We start from the raw sequence: 22329 nt of genomic DNA on the forward strand, positions 1-22329 counted from the left end.
TAGAATATGCCCGGAAATTTTTCAAAACTTCTAGAATTTCCTCTGGAATTCTAATTTTTAGGAGTTCCAAAGAATTCTAACCATACAAATCCCCAAAAAATCTCACGAATGCTCAGTTTCCTTTAAATAACCAAGAACCGTCATAAATATGTGGAATATAAAAAACGCAATAAATCCTCATGATTTTCCAGGAATCTACAAAAACACTTAGAAACTACCAAATATTCTCTGTAACTTTCAGAAGCTTCAAAAAATTTCATCCAAAATCTCCCAGCACACAATTTCGTTCCGTATGCATTTTGCTACTTATATTTCGGGTAATTATTTAAACATGCAGTCAAATTCCGCATAGCTTTTCCGGATCCGAACACGTTTTTTTTAATCCTTCCGGTCCCCAAACACATCGGGAGGCGTCACAAATTTCACATACTTTGCGTTATACGTCACAAATCTCACATGAATACCACTCGGGTGTCTGAACCGTCCCAAATTAGACTAGGTAAATATCTTTACAATAACAAGAAATAAATTCCCTTCTTCTTTATCACATGACACATCCATAATTAATTCAGAGCTCATTGCTGTACTCTGCGCAGCGTGTGTGTATCGAACAAACTTAATCACGCTTTTGTTCAACGCGATTCACCGGTTTCCTGAGGACTGAAAACACACAGCACAAAACCGGTTCTTTTTCACCGAAAGCATCGGAATAACAGATTAGGTGGTACAGCTTCACCAGACTAATTAAAATCACATGCGAATTACGTCCGAATTCAACCAACAAAAAATGCAGCAAAAATTCAAACGTTACCGGTCACGCGCCAAACTTGCTCGGACTCTTCCGCGATGGCCAATGACACTTCAGCCCACAGAAGAAACCAATGAACAGCGATTGTAGAAACGCTCTTGAAAACACTTCGGTGCGATTTTTATAAACGGTTAGATCTTGATCGTATCAAGACAAAAAAAAACTGACGATGATGTCGTAACTACAGCTGTGAGAATTATTTTCAGCCCATTTTCATCCCTCTAGTATCCCATAGTGGGCGCGTTTTCGGTTGACTTTATCTGAACAACAAACAGTCAACAAGCGTGGTATCTTTAGGGTGTGGCTCATATATTTAAATCAATAGGGGATCTTTTTTCTTTGGCGGCAACTGATCACCTTGTTTAAATATGCTGTGAATACAAAACACAGCATGGCACTTGAATGTAAATTAATTAAGTCTAGCAGAAAAAAATTTCCCACGATTATTTTTCACCTCTCTCAAATGTTCTTTTGTTCGAAAAATAGTTTTAAAATATTAATAAAATAATTAATATGTTTTTATTATTATTTCAAATACTAAATTATTTTTTATCTCATTTTCAATATTGAATAAACCCCGCTCTATCGCCTAATCTATGCTGTCTGTATAGTATTCAACGACTGCCGGTTATTTTTTACGATAAATATAGTAACACGTGAAAAACGCGGGATCCACCGCCGGCCTCATAATTTAGGAGTTTTTATTTTTGGTTTTCTCGCTTTTCTTTTGTTCAATAGGAAAAAAATGGGAAAGTTTTCCACACTTTTTTTTTTCTTTCGTGTTGTTTTTCTGACTTGAAATCGATTTCCTCCGGCATTTCTCACCGACGACGCCGTTTCTCTAACATGACAATTTGCAAACGCTACGGTTCAAGGTTGACCCACGTCGTGTATGAACGTACATAAGAATCAATTGTTTACGAGTCATGCACTAATATTTGAACACTTTTTATTTTGCAAGTCATCTCAATATTATGAATGCGTGCTAAATGCGTTTGGTTTCTTCAAAAGTATTAATAATTTTTAAAACAAATTCCGCTTTCTGGGAAGAGAAGTAGCGGAGAAATTTGGAAGATATATACGAATTACGCTCCCATCTTCCGTTCCCTTTTGGGTAAATCAAGAATTTGTTCTCTTTATGGACATCCCATTCTACAACTGGGCCATTGCTGCCTATCCCCTTAGTAGGGGAGAACATTCCAAAATGTACACCTTAAGCTTTAGAGATTTGTTCACCAATACAAACAAGAATTCCGTACCATTTCAACGTGCAGATGCATATTTTTCAAAACTAGCTACATTTCACAATGATCTCTTATCCAAAAGAACAAAGTTTTTGTGACTTTCTAACGCATTTAAAATATGTTTTGGAAACGGGCCTGGGGCAAATGGTGATGTAAAATGATTCAATTGCATGAGAAATAATGGCGAATGCATGGTTTGTTTATTTTAGCGGATTGAATGAAAATCCTACGGGTGAGGTAAAAGAATTGCAAATCATGAAATTAAGGTGAAAATGAAGGTCTTTTGCGTAATCTTTTTATGCAGATCGATAATAAATAACCAATATTGAATAGTAATGGTAATATGCGTCATAGAATGTTCTACAAATTATATGAAAATTTTGCCGAAAATGTCACTTGGCTGAACGGGTATACGGCTGAAAATGCCATTAAGCCGAACAGATCATACGTTCATAGATGGCGTTTGCTAAACGGGCCATATGGAAAAAAAATAAGAAATGAGAAGCAAGACGTTCACATTTCACTTCTTGCTTCTCATTTGCATTTCTTAGGGTGCAAAATGAGAAGTAAAAAATGACGAGTCAGCCGTGCGACGTTTCACTTCTCACTTCTTACCCGTCATTTCTTACTTCTGATTTAACGCATCGAGAAGGAAAATAAGAAGTGAGACGTCGCGCAACTCATTTCTTATTTCTCACTTCTCAATTCCATTCGCAATTCTCGTCGTATGTTCCGTTCAGCCAAATGCCGTTTTCGGCCGTATGATCCGTTCAGCCAAATGATCTTTTCGGCCGAAAGGCCCTTTTTGCTAGACGGCTTTTTCAGCCAAATGACCTATTCGGCCAAACGACCAAATAGATCATTTGGGTGCAAATGCCATTTGACCGAAACGGTCGTTTGGCAGAAAATGAAATATTATTTGACGGAAAAGTCGTTTATGACAAAATAGGTCATTTGGCCGAAACGATCGTTTGGCAAAAAGGATCATTTGCCGAAAATGAACCAGGGTCAGAGGTCCCACCGTCGTAAAAAAAATAGAGCAATGTCTCTGATTGGAGCCGGCTCCGATTTCAACACTTTACAGCTAATCTAAGTAATGTCAAAATTGTAGTTTGACAGCACACATTATCAGAGCGAATACTGAAGTGTGCACACACGTAGGGTTTTTTTCTGCGAGCAAATAAAAAAAACTGGAAAATTTGTTTGTGTTCTATTTTTTTATTTTCCAAATGCGATAAATCGAAGCCATTATTTTTTTAAGTTTGTCACTGAAGGCTTCTAAACCAAATGAACGTTCTTTTCTTATCAATTCATGGACATTTTACATTATATTTTTCCATTAACAGCGGCTTTAAAAGGTAATCTTTCTCCTTCTTCTTCTTCAATGGCTCTACATTTTTAGAACTTGGCCTGCTTTTCAAGTTAGTCATTAGATCTATACACCATTATCCTTATTCCTTTGAATGCATTAACCATGGTCTGAATAAAAACCATGATATGGAATTGATTGATATTGTCGGCGTAGCACCAACTTAAAATTCGGAAGTCGGGACTTCCAAACCGAACTTTCTTCCGAAGTTTTATCTATCAAACTAATTGATGCGTTGTTTAGCGCATCTTTAGGCGAATCCAGCGCACTACTTCCGAATTTGGAAAAGTAGCCTGTATCTAGAGAAAAGTCCAACTTCGGTGTAAAAAGCGTTTTGAATTTGTTCCGGATAGACAATAAAAGAGCTAAACTAACAACAATATCACAACTCAAAGGTGCAGCCTAATCAGGAAGTACGCAAAGGTGACGTAGGACTAAGCAAACTCTAGTAATGGATTTTACACGTACTAGCAGGTATTGTTTAGGGGTTGACAGTAAGTGTTACGGTATGTCTATTGTTTGCATCGCGGAACATTATTGTATTGAAATTACACATTCTATATGAAAAAGATTGAAACATCAAGTGAAGTTTTCTCAAAAGATGCCGATTTTGGGTTTGTTGACGTTTGAGATTAGAATGCGCATTATGCAAAATAAATTATTTTAGAAAACACTAGAACAGCTGAAAAATAATCTGATTTTGATAAAGTTTCATGAATTGAAAATGAATTCAGAAAACCAGAAATTTGAAAATTGTTCTTCCCTTGCCAATTAAAATTCTACTTTTTGCGTCTTTCCCGAGTTTGTCGTGGCGATCCTAATAAACTAGGTCAGATTTATTTTTATAATGCGCCTTTCCAAACATTAATAACAACCTAAAGACTTAATCTTGTAAGAAAACTTTAGTCCCTACTCAAAAATGGCTGCAATAGCTATCGCAGCGAATAACTTTTCTGCCGCAGCCATCGCTAACAGCCGAGAAAACTCATCTTGAATCAATTCTCTTTTAAATATGGTGGTCCTGACAAGAAACGAGTTACGCTTTTTGTTGATCGAGTAAAATAAAAAATACGCTGTTTGCGGTGCGCGCGATCCATTTTGATCGGGATTCCGCAGAAAGTGGATCGGTTCTAAATTTGGCTATGAGCTGTAAGTTATTCAAAATGCTTATTGTAAAGAAGAGCAACAACAAAACATTAAGAAGGTCCCGTAGCGTCGTTGGCTACACGTTCGGTCTAACGGTCATAGGTTCGATTCCCAGCTCCTCCACCAAGCCCTTGTCAGTCGCCTGAGGTGCAGCCCAAAACTCTGCTACGTTCGCTCTGCGTGAAATCTTGTTCGAACTGAGGATTAGATCCAAACCCGCAAGTTGCTTGATTTTAATGTCTGTGCTTGCGATGCATGTACGTGATTGGTTGGTTTACCAATTTCTAAACTTTTTTTAGATTATCGATAATAAATAGTTGAAAATCAGTATTTTCAGATAAATACAAAGAAGCGTTGACTCATCAAATGGTCCAAAAAATAGGAAATCCATCAAGAAACGGCTGAAATATTGAAGTTCAAAGTCTATCATATTTTCGTGACGGTCTCTGTTTTTCGCAATCGCAAAGTGTACACCAGTATAGAAAAGACAGTAGTCCTACGTCAAAAAGTTCATTCATTCATTTATTTAGTCTACATCTATACAGATAACACTGAATCAACAATTTGACGCCACAATACACGGTTCGAGGCCGCATCTCTCCATCCTCGAATACGCCCCACGCTCGCCAAGTCGTTCTGCACCTGGTCTGCCCATCTCGCTCGCTGCGCTCCACGTCGTCTCGTACCTGCCGGATCGGAAGCGAACACCATCTTTGCAGGGTTGCTGTCCGGCATTCTTGCAACATGCCCTGCCCATCGTACCCTTCCGGCTTTAGCTACCTTCTGGATACTGGGTTCGCCGTAGAGCTGGGCGAGCTCATGGTTCATCCTTCGCCGCCACACACCGTCTTCTTGTACACCGCCAAAGATGGTCCTAAGCACCCGTCTCTCGAATACTCCGAGTGCTTGCAAGTCCTCCTCGAGCATTGTCCATGTTTCATGTCCGTAGAGGACTACCGGTCTTATTAACGTCTTGTACATGACACATTTGGTGCGGTGGCGAATCTTTTTCGACCGCAGTTTCTTCTGGAGCCCGTAGTAGGCCCGACTTCCACAGATGATGCGCCTTCGTATTTCACGACTAACGTTGTTGTCAGCCGTTAGCAAGGATCCGAGGTAGACGAATTCCTCGACCACCTCGAAGGTATCCCCGTCTATCGTAACACTGCTTCCCAGGCGGACCCTGTCGCGCTCGGTTCCACCCACAAGCATGTACTTTGTCTTTGACGCATTCACTACCAGTCCAACTTTTGTTGCTTCACGTTTCAGGCGGGTGTACAGTTCTGCCACCTTTGCAAATGTTCGGCCGACAATGTCCATGTCATCCGCGAAGCAAATAAATTGACTGGATCTGTTGAAAATCGTTCCCCGGCTGTTACACCCGGCTCTCCAGATAGACCAGATAGTTGTCAGAGTCGATGTTAGCGCCACGATATGTCCTGACGTCGATAATGTCGGAGAAGTGCCGTCCATCAATCAGAACGTGGTCGATTTGTGATTCTGTCTGCAGTGGCGATCTCCAGGTGTACCGATACGGGAGGCTGTGTTGGAAGTAGGTGCTGCGAATGGCCATATTCTTGGAGGCGGCGAAATCAATTAGTCGTAGGCCGTTTTCGTTCGTCAGCCGGTGGGCGCTGAACTTTCCAATAGTCGGTCTAAACTCCTCCTCTTGGCCAACCTGAGCGTTCAAATCTCCTATGATGATTTTGACGTCGTGGCTTGGGCAGCTGTCGTACTCACGTTCCAGCTGCGCGTAGAATGCGTCCTTATCATCATCAGTGCTTCCGGAGTGTGGGCTATGGACGTTGATTATGCTGAAGTTGAAGAACCGGCCTTTGATCCTCAACCTGCACATTCTCTCGTTGATCGGCCACCACCCGATCACGCGCCTTTGCATGTCGCCCATCACTATGAAAGCTGTTCCCAGCTCGTGTGTGCTGCCGCAGCTCTGGTAGATGGTATGATTACCTCTAAACGTTCGCACCATTGATCCCTTCCAACAAACCTCCTGCAGCGCTACGATGCCGAATCCACGGTCCTTGAGCACATCGGCGAGTATGCGTGTGCTCCCGATGAAGTTGAGAGATTTGCAGTTCCACGAACCGAGTTTCCAATCGCTAGTCCCTTTTCGTCGCAGTGGTCTTCGCCGATGGTTCCGGTCCGTACTCTCTTGTTGATTGTTCGTTGCTTATGATTTTTAAAGGCTGGCTTGCAGGGCCTGACACCAAACCCCTAAATTTCCGGAGGACCATTCCTCCTTATTTCCGGTGGACCATGGTGCACAGTTTCACTTTAGAGTCCCTCGCTGGCACTCGGACGATGATCAGCCGCCCCTAACATGGAGAACAGACGCTGTTGTGAGCCGATCCTGACATGGAGAACAGACGCTCAATAAGATTTGCACCTCCGAGAGGAGCAAACCCCCTTCCCTGTCAGCATACGACCATAGTTCCCACCGGGGTTGGTTACCCGATCTTCCCTAAGGTTGCTCGTATCCCGGCCAGCACCGCGGGGAGGTAGGGATAGGAGTTGCTGGGTAAGAGGCTAAGGACCGCGAGATGGGGTCTATTTTATTCCTTCAGGTACGCGAAGTACCAATGGTACGCTTTACCCAGCATTTGCCGTGCCACGTCAAAAAGTTACTCCCAACTATCAATTAAATATCAACATATGCTATGAATAAAAACCAAATATTTGTTCGCCTATTATGCTTACATCCAAAGAACAAATCTAAAAAAAATGTATAAAATTTTGGCGTATACAATTATGCAAGGTTTTAAAATACCAATACAATAATTGTATTAAAAACTTCCGAACTTGAATATGTCAGAATTTTATACAGATTTTGCATGATTCTTATATAGAACGGTATAAAAATCTGCCATTCATTGGTTGGGTGTAGAATAATCATTATGTCTACGGGTCTGATAGGGCACATAGCCTTCGATGATGCGACTAAATATGAAGGAACCATATCTTCATCGATATTTATATTACAAAAAATGTTTAATTCAAATGAGATCCTCAGAAAACGCGCGCATAAATATGCGATATGCCAAATAAAATATGTGTTTCTGCAAACTTCGTTAATAGTCTTAAGAAAGATCCTGGAGTCTACAATTAATTACATATTACTGGACAAGACTTTAATTCGATAATAACTATACTGAAAATGATTGGTATCCACTAAGACTAATGGTGGGATGCAGTTATATGGAAAAACGCAAACTTCATCCAATTAAGTAAGATCAAGGTTTTTCTGAATCGTTTTGAAACCACAATTAACTTGCAAAATATGTATTGGCTCGATTTATTTAGTCCCGTTTTCCGCATCGTGTTTTAAATTTATATGGAGATTAGTATGGGACAGCGTACTTTTATACATTTTTGCTCTTAGCGACTTCAATTTATCGTTAATAATGTGATTCAATACGCTAGCACATAGTCCGAAAGAAGCCGAAAGACTTTCCTGAAGGAGGCAGGAACGTCTACAAAAATGCTATAGCGCTTCGAAAATGGATTGTTTAAACCATATGCAAGGAATCAATGTTTTTTGCCAGCACTACCGGATAACCTATGGTTGTCGAAGAGCAAAACCCTCCTTCCTTCTGTCGAGATTTTTACTTTGTTTATTTTTTACTTTATTATTGTGATTTGTTATAAAGTTATAAGTTCATCACCTATTTTGACTTTGTGAAAAAATTCCGTGAGGCCCGTAAGATCAATCATTTTGAAAAAAAAACACTCAGTTGAACTACTGGCCCATGAAGGTCGGCAGTGCTGGCAGAATAAACGATTTTTGGCGTAAAGTACTCAAAAGACAAAAAAATGCAAGAAATCTAGTTTTCAACTCAAGCTTCATTTCGAAAAGGGAGAAAAAAGAGAGAAGTTACTGGAAAGTTAAAAAATAACCACAGTGCTTTAAGTGAAATTTAGGAATACTTAAAAATCCCTTAAAGCATTGCTTTTGGAATACGCGGATTGTTTAAAATTGTAAGATGAATTTAAATGATTTTTCTTCAACTTGTCTATATGTGATATGTCTATATATCGTTTAAGTCTTATATCTATACTCTGAGATGCATAAAATGATAAATAAATAAATAAAGAATAAAGAATGCATCATAATAGTAGTTTATGCAACTAATTTCAAAAAGATGATTTTTTTCAGCACGAGTTGCACGTTTATCAAACGAGGCTTGCCGAGTTGGATAAATACTGCGAGTGCTGAAAAATTCGAGTTTTGCAACGAGTTGCAAACGCTATTTTTTGTAATGACGATAAATGGGCTTCAATATGGTAAATTTGTAGCAAAACGATACAAACTGATCTACTCCATATGATCATTTTTACTAATGTTATGTCCATCACTATTTCATTTATTACGCTACGCAGAGAATACACTATTTGAACACTTTAACAAGCTAATTCAGCAAAATGTAGTCACGTAACTACTGTTCCGATGTTGGATTTTCATTATAGCACCCAAATGAGTGCTATAATGGATTAAAGCACCTTTTTCGTTGGTATGGAAAAGTAGGCTGTTTTATCACTCAAAGACGAACTGTTAACCAGGTATTATGATCAGCAATTGCAAAAAATATTACGAGTTACTCATTGATAAAAAATATCTAAAACCGGACTATGATCCCCACTCCTTACAACACAGTCTGCATTGTAACCGCGCATCTCTCCACTGAGCTACAGGAGGTTCAAAAGAAAATACATCACTAAATGTCTAAACAAATCCACCGTTTTAAAACAGTTGTTTCGTGTATATTAATTCGTGCAATTTGAAATTTCAATTGCTTCTTAACTAATGACTTAACAATGACTTAACATTGGTAACTAGAAAAGCAATAGTATTGAGTCCCAAAATTGATTGCGATTTCACAAATTCATTGAGCTCGACATACTCAACTGTTGATAGAACATCGGAGGCACATTTCTCAAAACGTTCAGTAAAAGCTTAGCGCTCGAAACTGACTCAGTACGGTATTATCAATAAATAGCGAAAGGCGTGCAGGCAATCTCGAGCAAAATCAAAACGCGTGAAAGATTCCCGTTCTGCCGCCGGTAGTGAATGATGGGTTAGTCTTGTCGTTGCTGCGGAACAGTGCACATCATCGTCTGCTGAGGTATCACCTCGTCCGAGTGTAGTAATTGGTGGTGAACAATACAGTTTATCATTGTGATCAATTTTACCAAAGGTAAAAAAAATTCAATCGGGTGCTACATTATGAGCGGTCATAAAAATAAATCATTATGGTGAAGAGAACACACAGTTACGTCAATAATGGAGCACGTTTTTTCAAATGACGGATGTAACAATTCAGCATGTGAAGATCGATAAGAGTGAAAATGATAATTCTTATTTCCCTGTACTGATTCACCAAAGTAGTACAATTGATGCATACCAAGCGACTATCAATCAACATCAACCCAATCTGGGACGACAATGCGACATGCACTAAAAAAAATCAACGGAATATTTTCACTCCATCGACTATTATATGAAATGTCAAACTGGATTTTTAAAAACGAATATTCACGCATTAAATTCGTGCCAATAGAAAGGTTCGGCTCGTATATTACAGTTCAAAGTGTAATCCTTATCAAAATATACAAACAACCTCGAGCACGTAACAGCTGATTTCAAAAACATAGTTTATATATAATGGTTACGTGCAAATTATGAACAATGATAACGGAACTTGGCCTATGAACTGATCCTTGTGCACTTGATACTGTGTTGATCGTGAATAACACTCTTGTGATGCAACGAAAGGTTGAACAAAACGCTAAGAGCCGAAATATGTGATTATATATATTATATGTGCCTTACTATATGAAAAGCAAAATATACCGCATGTTAATCACATACGTTATCGTGATCTGCTAGAGACTTGAGGTGAAATTAATCATAACTCAAAACTCGTTCAATAACATTTTTATGAATTTGTTTACTGGCTTAGTATTCTCTAAGCACTTCTACAGTTATTCACTGCAAGGTTTTCAAACCAGGTTATCATTTATGTTGATTGTGGCAAAAACGAATATCCTTATGGACAAAAAGAGTCGAGATTTTTAGAGACTACAATGGAAAAAATGTGACATAACGGGCGGAGGCCGGACTTCCAATTTATTTTTTTATATTTTTTTTTATATTTTTCACATAATATGGGATACCTTCTTTTCTTAATTTCATTGAATAATGTTTAGATTTTTAAGAGCACCTTCATAGTTTTGATATTAGTTAATTTGGAAGATTATCTTGTCTAGAAACCACAAATTAAAAGTTAATTTAAACTCCATTCAGCTCTTTATATAAAACCGACTTAAGTGCGATAAGTCTCTAGTTACCTTGCGAGCAATTGCGTAAGATTGCCAATCCGGAGATGTTGAGAAGAAGAAGAAGAATTGCGATAAGTTTTATTTTGGAAAAAAAATAGATGTACACTCAGGAAAATCGACACATACTTTAAGGCAAAAATCCATGTATTTTGAAATATGCATATCATGCGTCGGCACATACTTATTTGCATACAAATTCACACATGGATACTATGACCCACATGGATAGTATGTGTGGACACTCATGCAATGCATGTGGGCGCATGGAATATATGTGTCGAAAATATGGAATCCATTTCGCTACCCCCATTGTAAAAATCCATGTGTGAACTCATGAATATAATGCGGAGTTTTTTGTGAGTGTAGGTTAGAGTGGGGCGTCATGGTCATTTTTTCAAATCAATGGTTTTTCGAAGCCATTCTGGGTCCTGAACAACTGTGCAGAATTTGGGACCGATTGGTTGCTTCCTCGCTTTCCGCATCGCGTTTGAAGTTTGTATGGAAATTAGTATGGGAGAACGTATATTTTTGCATTTCTACTACTAGAGGTTTCAGTTCATCGTAAACCAAGTAGCACATTGCGTTAAAGTATAACCCAAAGGATGCCGAAAAACTTTGCTGAAGAAGGCACGTTGCTGTAACGTCCACGAAAAAAGTTATAACGCTTCGAACATTGAGTGTTCAAACCATATGCAAAAAATCGTTTATTCTGCCAGCACTGCCGTACTACGTAGACCAATAATTCAACTGAGTGTTATTCCGAAATAATTCATCTTATAGGGCTTTATAGCTAATGGGAGCTATCCGGAGTTATTTCACGAAGAAAAAAATCCAACAAGAAGGATGATAGGTTTTGCCCTTCGATAACCATAGGTTGTCCGGTAGTGCTGGCAGAAACATTGATTTCTTGCATATGGTTTGAACAATCAATTTTCGAAACGTAATAACATTTTTTGTAGACCTTCCAGCTACGTACCTTCTTCGGCAAAGTCTTTCGGCATCTTCCAGACTACATGCTAACGTATTGAGTCACGTGATTGATGATAAATTGAAGCCGCTAATAGCAAAAATGTAAAAAAGTACGTTTTCCCATACTAATCTCCATGTAAATTTAAAACGCGATGCGGCATGCGAGGTTGCAACCAATCGAGCCCATATTTTGCACAGTTGATTGGGGTACCAAAACGATTTAGAAAAACCTTGATCTCACTTGATCGGACGAAGTTTGCGTTTTTCCATACAACTGCGCCCCACTCTAGTGTAGGTACTTCACGCTGCTAGTGAAAATGGTTAAAACTGCTTGTTATGTGACTGGTTGTATTTTTACAATTTTATGCTGCATTTACTGGCAAAATAATCACATAACATGCGTTTCGTAGGATATTTACTTATTTTCTATAAGAATGGCATTTTGTCCCTCTGTGCCCAAAGTATACAAATTTGCTCTTCTGCCCCTAGGATTGGAAGGATTTGATATATATGGAAACGCATGGTATTTCAAGTACCTTAATGAAAATACACACAAAGCTGAAATTAAGGGAAATATGCTAAGGGGCCGTACACATATCACGTAAGCACTTATTGGAGGAAGGGGGTTGTCGTTGTCTTAAAAAAAATCATTTGTATGGAATAAATCTTACTTTAAGGGGGAGGGGTAAGAAAAACCAAGAAAAAATGCTTACGTAATAAGTGCACGACAAAATCATATAATGAACACGTAATGAAGCTTTTCTTTCAAAAGTCATGGATTCTCATGAGTTCTGAAGAAAACCACCAAGCTTGAACAGAAATCGATCTAGAGTGCGACGCTGCAATCGACTAATTGGGCAGGTTAGTTGATTCAAAAGTATAAGATTGCTAATGTCGTTACTGTTCGCGTGACTAACATGTAGGTTACTTCGACCTGGCAGCCAAAACAAAACATGCACTACAACATGATGCATACACTATGGCTAATTGAAGCTTGTTAAAGCATAATTTAGCAACATAATTTAAATGATTACAGCGCCACTAGCGTTCTAGTACTTTTGCTTCTACTGGCAGGTTCGTCTAGTTATATAATAAAGGAACAACTGCTACTTAGTACATAGCACATGCGTCTAGCTGGAAAGAGCATACTTTCCTGCTTACATTAGGGTAAAATCACCCCTATGTGAATTATATTTTCGGAAAATTTTCGAAGATTGGAGACATTTCATATCATATTAACCACTGAGAAGAGCTGTTGAGCAACAAATCAACTAAGTGTTTCATTGTAGGTTTGCGAATATTGCTGTCGCTTGGCTCCGTAACGCTAAACAAACGAGCATTAAAAGTTACATCTAATCACTAGCTTTGCTTTTATGTTCATTATGTAATACACCCGATTCTTTTTTTACACGAGGGATGCGTTCCGTGTAAAAAAAGTTTTTAGTTCAAAATTTGAAAATCCGTGTAAAAAAGTTTTATGATTTCTTTACAAATCATGCAAAATGGAGCAGCTTTGCAAAAATTTTGTATGAGATTTTTTTTACACGGCCGTGTAAAAGCAGATTCGGGTGTACACACATTCTTTCACATTCGCATAGTAGAATGGTAGAGAGTGGTAGAAGTGATAGGGAGACAGTAGGTTGGATTTTATCAAATATTATTTCGGAAATAATAAAGTAATTCGAAAAGAATCTAATCGCTTTTATTTTCTATTGTTGATCAGATGTTGTAAATGAATAGAAAAGCTACTCGGGATGGGATGCTACAGAAATCAAGAAAGTGTCCGACAAAACCCTCAAAATCGAACTACTAGAAACGATGTAAGTGCGTCCAGATATTCAGTGACTCGAACTTTAAGATGCTGCGAAATTGGCGTCGAAGTTTTGAAAAATTGCGTCCCAGTCAACGTGTGCAAGAGAATCATTCAAGTAATTGGCTTCATCGAGGTCTTTAAAGCGCTTTCGGATGGCTCCTGGAAGTGACAGTACGTATTTATCTTAAGATTAGTCAGCACAGAAGGATGATGTTTTACCGATTTGACCGAGCGAATTCGTCACTAACAAATCCTTTCGTTTCGTTTCCATTAGTTTTAAATAATCCTGCAATCGGTGTGAAAACCCTAACGTATGGCGAAGTGCTTAAGCTCGAGTCAAAATCAGTCAGGATAATAATGTTAACCCTTGGTTCTAATTGTAAAACCTACCGGTGGCAGTGCATCAAGGTGTCTTTGGGCAAGAATCACGCGTTGATTCAGCCAGGGCGGGGCTCCGATGTGAATGGGTACTATTATGTGTGGGAGCAATAGTTCGGGAAATAGACGTGATACTCTGGAAAGGGTATTCAAAACCCTATAAAATGCTAAAATAGTTTCCAGGGTAACCTTACTTTTTGTATATCGTGATTGTTCTCGAAGATATCCAGTGGAATAGGTTGACCAAGTTTGGTAAAATAAGTGAAACACATCAAATATATCAATATAGGAAATGTTTATAAGTGGAAAAAACGAACATATTTTATTTTTCGATAATGTGTTTTAGAATTTTAGTGTGTTTGGAGTAAAGTTTTTATATTTTCTTTTCAAATCCAAAAGTATGCTGTTTTTTAGGACTGTATGATGAAGTTTCCCTACAGAAATTAATTCGAAAGTTCTATCTCATGGAAGTGCTCCATAGTTGAGAGCTTCACGCATAGATAAGACGTGATGTTCCTGAGTTTCTTTGCTTTCTACCAAATAGCGATTGTTCATGAAATGGTCCTGTGGTGGATTTCACCGTTCTTTCTGAGTACGATCTGATGTTATGTAAAGTACAGCTAGGTCTGAAAAATAGAATCAAGCTAAACTTTTAGACGTTTAAAGTTTCCAGCTCTACAACACAAGTATTATACCCATGATTGCTCTACACGGCTGCTTTTAAACCAATATGAAGCCTCAATGTTACTGAGTATTGAAATAATGGACAATGTTACGGCGGATCATTTTAAAATGACGCAAGACGTATGGAGAGTTTTGATCGGTCACGAGAAACGAGTCATGATCCTTGAATATGTGGATAGTGAAGGAGTGACTGTTTGAGCGCACGATCTTTTTCCACATTTCACGCATTTATTGGTGAATTTATGATAAAGTATGTGAGGAACACTACTTTCTCGACATTTCAATCGTAGTACGAATGCTGTAAATGAGCATATACCATCCTTCATTTCATTCGGGAAAAACGTTTGCTCGGGGAATCTTCCGAACCATCCGAAAGCATACGAACGGTGTTCAAGACCTAAACATCTCCAGCAAAAATATTTGAACATTACTACTGTACCGAATAGAGATGGGCGTTCCGCTCAGGAGCTGTTCCAAAGATTCGCTTCCTTACATTGAGCTGATGAGCCATGGATCTTTTTTAAAGAAGCCCAGCTCAGCAGCTCACTTTAAATTGATGAAATCATTGTCAAACACGCGCCTAGAGAAACTCCCTCGAGCGTACGCACTCGAGTACGCGCGCTGTTGTATTTTGTACAGCACAAACGAAAATACCACGCTCGCGGTACACAACACAAGCGAGCTTGTATGAGCATTCCAGTCCAGTACCGCGCACGTGCTGATCGTTTATTATTTCTAGACCAACATTTGAAAAGGGCGTAACAGCCAAAATTTATTCCTTCTGATTCTTCGTCTACATGTACAGCTATATACGTAGACGAAGAATCAGAAGGAATAAATTTTGGCTGTTACGCCCTTTTCAAATGTTGGTCTAGATTTGCACCTCAAGCACCATCAAGCCAAGCGACAGAACCATCTAGCCAAGCAACAGAAATCATTTCTGCTGCAGAGAGGAATAAGAAACACACAAGCAAAATAATCTAGCTTGCCGCCTATTTCTTAACCCATACCCACATACTCGGCGCTACGAACGGACACACAAAAGATACCTAGTAGTGCGGTAGCGAACGAACCGTACTAAGCAAAAGATCCGAAGATTCGAACAACTCTCAGTTCCGCTCATGTCGTCGTCCGTCTCGAAATTGCTGTGACATGGAAGCGAGAGCTGCGCCACTAGCTCAGATCCGTGCGACACGGATCTCGATCCGGATCAGTCGCGACCGATTCTAGCGAGCGAACCGTGTGGTTCAAACGAACCGAGCTGGGTGCTGTGTCTTGCACGGAGCGGATCTTTTACTTGCGACGGGTTTTCCCGCCAGCATACTGCTACATGTGCACTCGGTTTGTTTGTAGCACCGTGCTCTGTATTTTTTTACTCTCTTGTTTTTATTTCTCTCGCATTTCGGGAACCAATATAGATGAATGGGCTCGCTTGTATGAAAATGTCAACTACGCATGGTTAGAAGGGTTAGAAGCGCGCGCAAACAAGACATTGATTTACTGCACCCAGTATGAAGAGAAAACTTATGACACGTGATATGGTTCATATACATATCAGAGACTAGGGACTGAATTATTTAAATTAACGATTTGAGAAACGTTATCAACAAAATGTAACTTAGAATTATGAATAGAAAATAACGTTGAGTTAGTTTTTGTATAGAAATAAATGTGATAGTTCTAAATGAACTCCTAGACTTCAAAACTAGACGGTCAGAAAAAGCGTAATAAATGTTATTATTTTAAAATTGTCGGTTTTTCAATAGAAATTATTACCTCACTGTAGCCAAACATTTTAAAAATTTCAAAGAAAGGTGAATAGATGAATGATGAACGAATGAATAAATCAATGAATGACATAAATTTTTCAAATTTTTGAACAATAATTAAAATAATAATATTAACAATTATGTTTTATTATATGTAGCATTAAAGAACTGAAGAGCTGATCCAAGGAGCTGACTCTTTTCAATGAACTGAACGGATCAGATCCGCTCACTGCAATGAGCTGTTTTGCCCATCTCTAGTACCGAATTGTATCGATACTGCAACACTGATTAAAAAAGTATTTTCGACGGCGATTTCCTTTGGTGAAATAATTGGCCAACCAGTCCAATCTACTTTTGCTTCATGCCAACTTCCCGGGTAGTAGCCGTGATATTGTTAACAAAACATGATATTAACTTGTTTGAAATAAGAGTAAAAACAACAAGCGAAAATAACAAAAAAACGACATCGAAATATCATAAAAATATCAGGTTTTGCTATTAACAAGACCAAACGAATAACTCAAGATATTGATAAGTTCTTGTTAATGGCAAATCTGATATTTTTATGATATTTCGGTGCCATTTTTTGTTATTTTTACTCTTATCTCAAACAAGTTCATATCGTGATTTGTTATCAATATCACGTTTTACTGTTAATGAGCTATTTGTTATCCACCCGGGTTGCTAAAGCAGATTACTATAACGCCGACGACAAACTACAGCATGACCTCAACCCAACTAGCAAATGAAAGATTTTGGTCCAAGTAGCAAACCCCCCAGGAAAAGTTATTTAGCGAACGCAACTTTTTTTTTTTTTATCAAAAAGAAAAGGCGATTATCAAACAGAATAGCGAAATAAATTCAAAGAAATTCAGTTCCGTTATGCCTAATTGCATAGCGTATAACAAGAGATATCTCATATAGGGCAACTGGTCCTGAATTTCATCTCATGCCTCCGATGCTCATCTCATCAATCTCATCAAAAACAAAGCAAAGGTTTTATTTGTTTTATTTTTTATTTTTATGATTTTTCAGGAGTGAGCACCCATTTTGGCAAAAAGCAACGTCGAAATCGGTGTCGTATTTCTTTGTTTCACGATGAGATGAATATATGTTCAGTGAGATGGAGACCGGAATAGTTCCCCTTCCACTCGTTCATAAAAGTGGTTCAATTTTCGATTTTTTTGAATCCAACTAAAAACAAAGCAAATATGAACCGGTGCCAGCAAAAGTGGTACATAAACCATTTTTGTCAATTTTGAGTTTTTTATACCAACGGCTTCTATTCGCAAATATCTAGTAAGGGAATAACGGAAAAGTGATTTTTGGCAACTAAATGTGGAGATATGCACATTTTATTTTCTGGTATATATTTCTGGCATATATCACATGTACAGTTCCACTCACTAAAATCAGCTTATTTAAAGGAAAATTAGGCAACATGACTGTTTTCACAACCTATTTTGAATTTCAAGATAGCTTACTGCCGTTTAGAATGATTTTAAAAATGTACATGTACCACTTTTACTGTCAACGTTTTTTATGGTTTATGTTTCCTTTTGTTCCCATTAATAGTGGTACATGTGCAAATTTGTTCCAATAAACTTGAGATTTGTCATAAACTTCGCTTATTTTTCACGGGGAAGGACCGTTTGGCCGAATACCATTCAGCCGAAAGTCACTAGGCCGATTGTTGTTTGACCGAATATACCATTTGGCCGAAAGTCATTTGACCCTGAGGGTCATTTAGCCGAATAGGGCACTGCATGGGCTGCTTGGTCTCTTTCTCGCTGCATAGAAATTAGAAAACAAGACCACCAAACTTCAAAATTTATGAAGAACGAAAGAGAAAGACATTTTTCCGTGCAGTGCCCTATAGGTCATTTGGCCGAACAGACCATTATGCCGAAAGTTATTTTGCCGAGAATTATTTGACCGAATAGGACATATGCCCAAATAGAACATATCGCCGAATTGGACAATTGGCCGAATATATTATGTTGCCAAACAGATCATTTGGCTTAAAAGGTTATTTGACTGAACATGTCATTTGGCCGAATAGGTTATTTAGTTGAACAGATTATTTGACCGAACATGGCATTTGGTCGAATAGGTCATTGGAAAAGTAGAAATGTCATATCCGGCCAAATGTACTATCCGTTGACGTTTTCTGTTAAATGTCCTATTATGTCTATAAATGGAGCTAATTCAGCTATGAATTTTTTGAAACTCTTTCTTACTTACTTACTTCCTTAATCCTGAGAATAACATTCGAAAATGTTTCGAGATACTTAAGCTCCGATGAACAAAAAAAAACAATAAATTTCAGAATAACATAGGTTTTCTGAAAAATATTTTAAGCTTTTTTTAGTGGAATGTATTCAACCGTCTAAGACGAGTTTAGTACACTCCATTTAATTCCACTACTAAACTCGTCTTGAATGGTCGATACACTGCCAAAAATATCTATATAAGATATATTTGTCGCCGTTATAAATTTTTGCAATAGCTCCACCCTAATATAATCGATATAAAACCACACATAAATTAAATAATTGCTAATTCAAGACCACACATAAAGTTTATTTGGACATATATTTTATTAGTAGTTCGCATGGAGAATGGTTATGTGTGCGCTGATATACATCATAAGTAAAATCTATGGATTTTTGCCAATAAATATGTGTGGATTTTTAGTAGTGTAGGTTTTCTGTTGTTGCTCACGTTAGGAAACGGCTTAAAATCTGCTTCGAAATGATATAAAATAAAATTGCCTAAATTTTGAAAATTATGGTTTACTGAATAGCTGAGAGATTTCTGAGCATGAGCATGAGCATCATGACCGCACAATTTGTAGTTGCTTCTCCGTGATTGAAAAGAGAACTTGCGCAATTGTACAGAGAACACAATGAATGGGGCTTAGGATTAGCTACCAACTACCGATTGTTAGTCCGACTCTCGTTGCTACCAAAGACCGAGTACACCTCTGCATCTCCACGATTGTCTTGGGATAGGATATCGTTGTAGTTGCAAAGAACGATTTATCTGCATTGACTCCGGTAAGCGATGCGATCTATGGGATGAGATAAAACGCTTATTAATTACTTTTGCTGTTTCACGACGAGACAGGCATACGAAAACTGATGAAGATCGCGCTTTGTACGACCGAAGCGACGCGCAATACTAACACACAATCCTCCACAACATCAACTTATTAGCTTCGCTATCTCACGATGAGAAAAACAAGTTAAATTATGCACGCCCGGTGGCATATGCAAACTGTGAAGAATTGCGTTTTGGACGACCGAATCGACGTGCAGCACTCAGTACTTGCCCGATAACTACTGCAGGCTATAGAAGAGAGCGCACTTGTCTCAATCGGATCAAAGCGCAATACATTATCCGCAGAATATCAAAAAGATATTTTTTTTCTCCGGGTCGTGACGAATGACACACGCACTGCACTTACTTTCCCGATGGCTACTCTTTTCTGAATAGCTGAGAGATTTCTCTGCAAAAATCAAAGAGACTGTTAGACTCGAGAATCAACCAAATAGAACTGAATTGTCCTACAAGAGAAATGTTTTCTGACACGCAACGGTTTCTAAATCTAAAATATGTAGTTCTCGATATCCAAAAAATCTTTCTAAACTCGGTACAATCAGCGGAATTTCCTAATGTACACAAATAAAGTGAAAGTTTAGGCGTGGCAAGCCATGAAAATCCAACTTGCTATTAGAGATCTCTGAGAAGCCTTCCAAATGTACACTAGAATGGCCTAGGAAACCAAAAGTTGTCTAATTCCACGGGGCACCCCCCAGGATTGTGTCTTTGGGTGAGAAAATCAATCTCTGAAAATTTCAGCTCAATCGCTCACCCAAAGACACAATTCTGGGAGGTGCCCCGTGGAATTCGACAACATTTTTTTCTCCCCATAGTAATCTGGGTCAGTCTAATGTACACATTTTGGACACTCTTAATTTATTCAAATATTCATGTTCTATTTGCCGAATGATCCAAAGCGTAGTCTCATCTTTCCATTATCATACATCAATAAGAAGATTACTACATTTTGAATTCATAGTTTCGTCATGAACTTATTGTGTGTACATTCTCTGATTTTTAACGAAAATGTTAATGAAGCACGATTTGAAGAGTAACGCATTACAACACTTTCTTTCAACCAGGAAACTAGTCAAACAAATGTCGTACCCAGCGACGGAATCGCGCAAAAATTTTAGTTTAGAAATCGAGAAAATGGTGCTAGAGGTCCAACTAAATTTGGTTACCCTACTTGGACTTTACATTTGCAACAACAATTTTGATGCTTTGCTGAACAAATGATTATAGATGTGATATAATTCAACGCGCAAAAAATATTGTTTATAGAATTCAAAATCAAAATTAAGAAATATGTCGGAAATATGTAGATGAAATTAAAATTGACGAAGTTGGAATTATTATATCCTAATGGTTCCTTAAAAATAGAGCTAAATAGAACGATAAATACCAAACAAAATTCAACTACATTTAACAATGACTTATTCAAATTCATAATATTTTTCTAAATCGTGGCATGATGATGAATTCAAGTGTTTTCTACTTCTTGAATTTAAAATGGGATGAATTCGCGTCGCCTTTATCAAGCGCAATAAAAGCATTATCATTAATTAGCTGTTTTAATTGAACCAGAATGATGTAAATGTCGTTAATATGAAGAATGAAAGGAATATATCGATGGAAAAAGTCCTAAATGAGAGCTCATGATGACTAAGAGTCTTCTAAGGGTCCTAAATAAGAACCATGAAGTGATAAAAATTTATTTTGATCTGTTGTCGATGAGAAGAATTACTATATTTATTGTAGAATAAATGTGAGAAGTGTTATATATTAGTGGTGTAATATGTCCAGTCGTAGTGGAAGATTTTTTCGCCACGTAAAAACTTTGTAACACATCAACAGTTTAGCAAGTTCATGGTGGGTACTTCTACCGTTCATTTTCCTGTTACAAAAAAACTCCTAATAACTTACACATTATGATGACTTCTTTCTGAACAGTCGTGAACCACTAAAATCAACTGAATTGAAACGAGCTGTACTTGGTAATTTTTTCGGCAACGATAGATATTGCGCATTCAAATTAACAGTTTGAGAGACGCATTAAGGATAAGGTGTGAATATTCTTCTTCATTATTCCATACAGCAATCAATTCATTACCGACTCTCTTAGTAGTATGAATAGAATAAATTGTGTAAATGAAAAGCATTGGTGATCACTCGTGTTGCATACCGAGCTAGAGCAGAAAATGTGTCATGTCATGAGTGTTAACTAATCACAATTTGCAGAAATATGCCCGATATGTTGGTAGTTAACGTTAATATTTGATCAATCATTTATCTACATTATGAAGTCATTTCATAAACCTCATCGGTTCTTTAATACCTAAGATTGTTAATATGGCGCTTCGAATTTTGTGATTAACATTTCTTGTTCAAGACAGTTCTTTATGTGTCAGATGTCCATGTTTTTCATCACAGTAGCCCAATTTTCATCTTTAAGAACAAGCAAGCCAAAACAATATATTTGACATTCAAGGTACTGAACAAACCCCTTTATTCATCCGGGTCGTGCCTGTTCGCGTGACTAACATCTAGGTTACTTCGAACTGGCAGCAAAAGTACCGGTACTACAAGTGTCAAATGGTGATGAAACCAAACATGCACTACAGCATGATGCATACATTATGGACAATTGAAGCTTGTTGAAGCATTATTTGGCAAAATAATTTAAATGG

General features: G+C 38.0%; 1 protein-coding gene across 3 annotated transcripts in view; it reads left to right on the forward strand.

Annotated features, from left to right (window-relative positions):
* Positions 1-22329, forward strand: part of LOC134228009 (pyruvate carboxylase, mitochondrial) — a 63035-nt gene that overhangs the window by 23886 nt on the left and 16820 nt on the right. For 2 of the 3 annotated variants that reach the window (XM_062709762.1, XM_062709764.1), the window contains exon 1: positions 9623-9777. The exons of the other annotated variant lie outside the window; for it this stretch is intronic. The gene's annotated coding sequence lies outside the window, so the exon portion shown is untranslated. Of the gene's footprint in view, positions 1-9622; positions 9778-22329 lie in introns of those variants that run through there. 3 annotated transcript variants of the gene reach the window in all.

Source organism: Armigeres subalbatus, chromosome 3 (assembly GCF_024139115.2).
Source record: "Armigeres subalbatus isolate Guangzhou_Male chromosome 3, GZ_Asu_2, whole genome shotgun sequence".
In the NCBI taxonomy this organism is placed as follows: Eukaryota; Metazoa; Arthropoda; class Insecta; order Diptera; family Culicidae; genus Armigeres; species Armigeres subalbatus.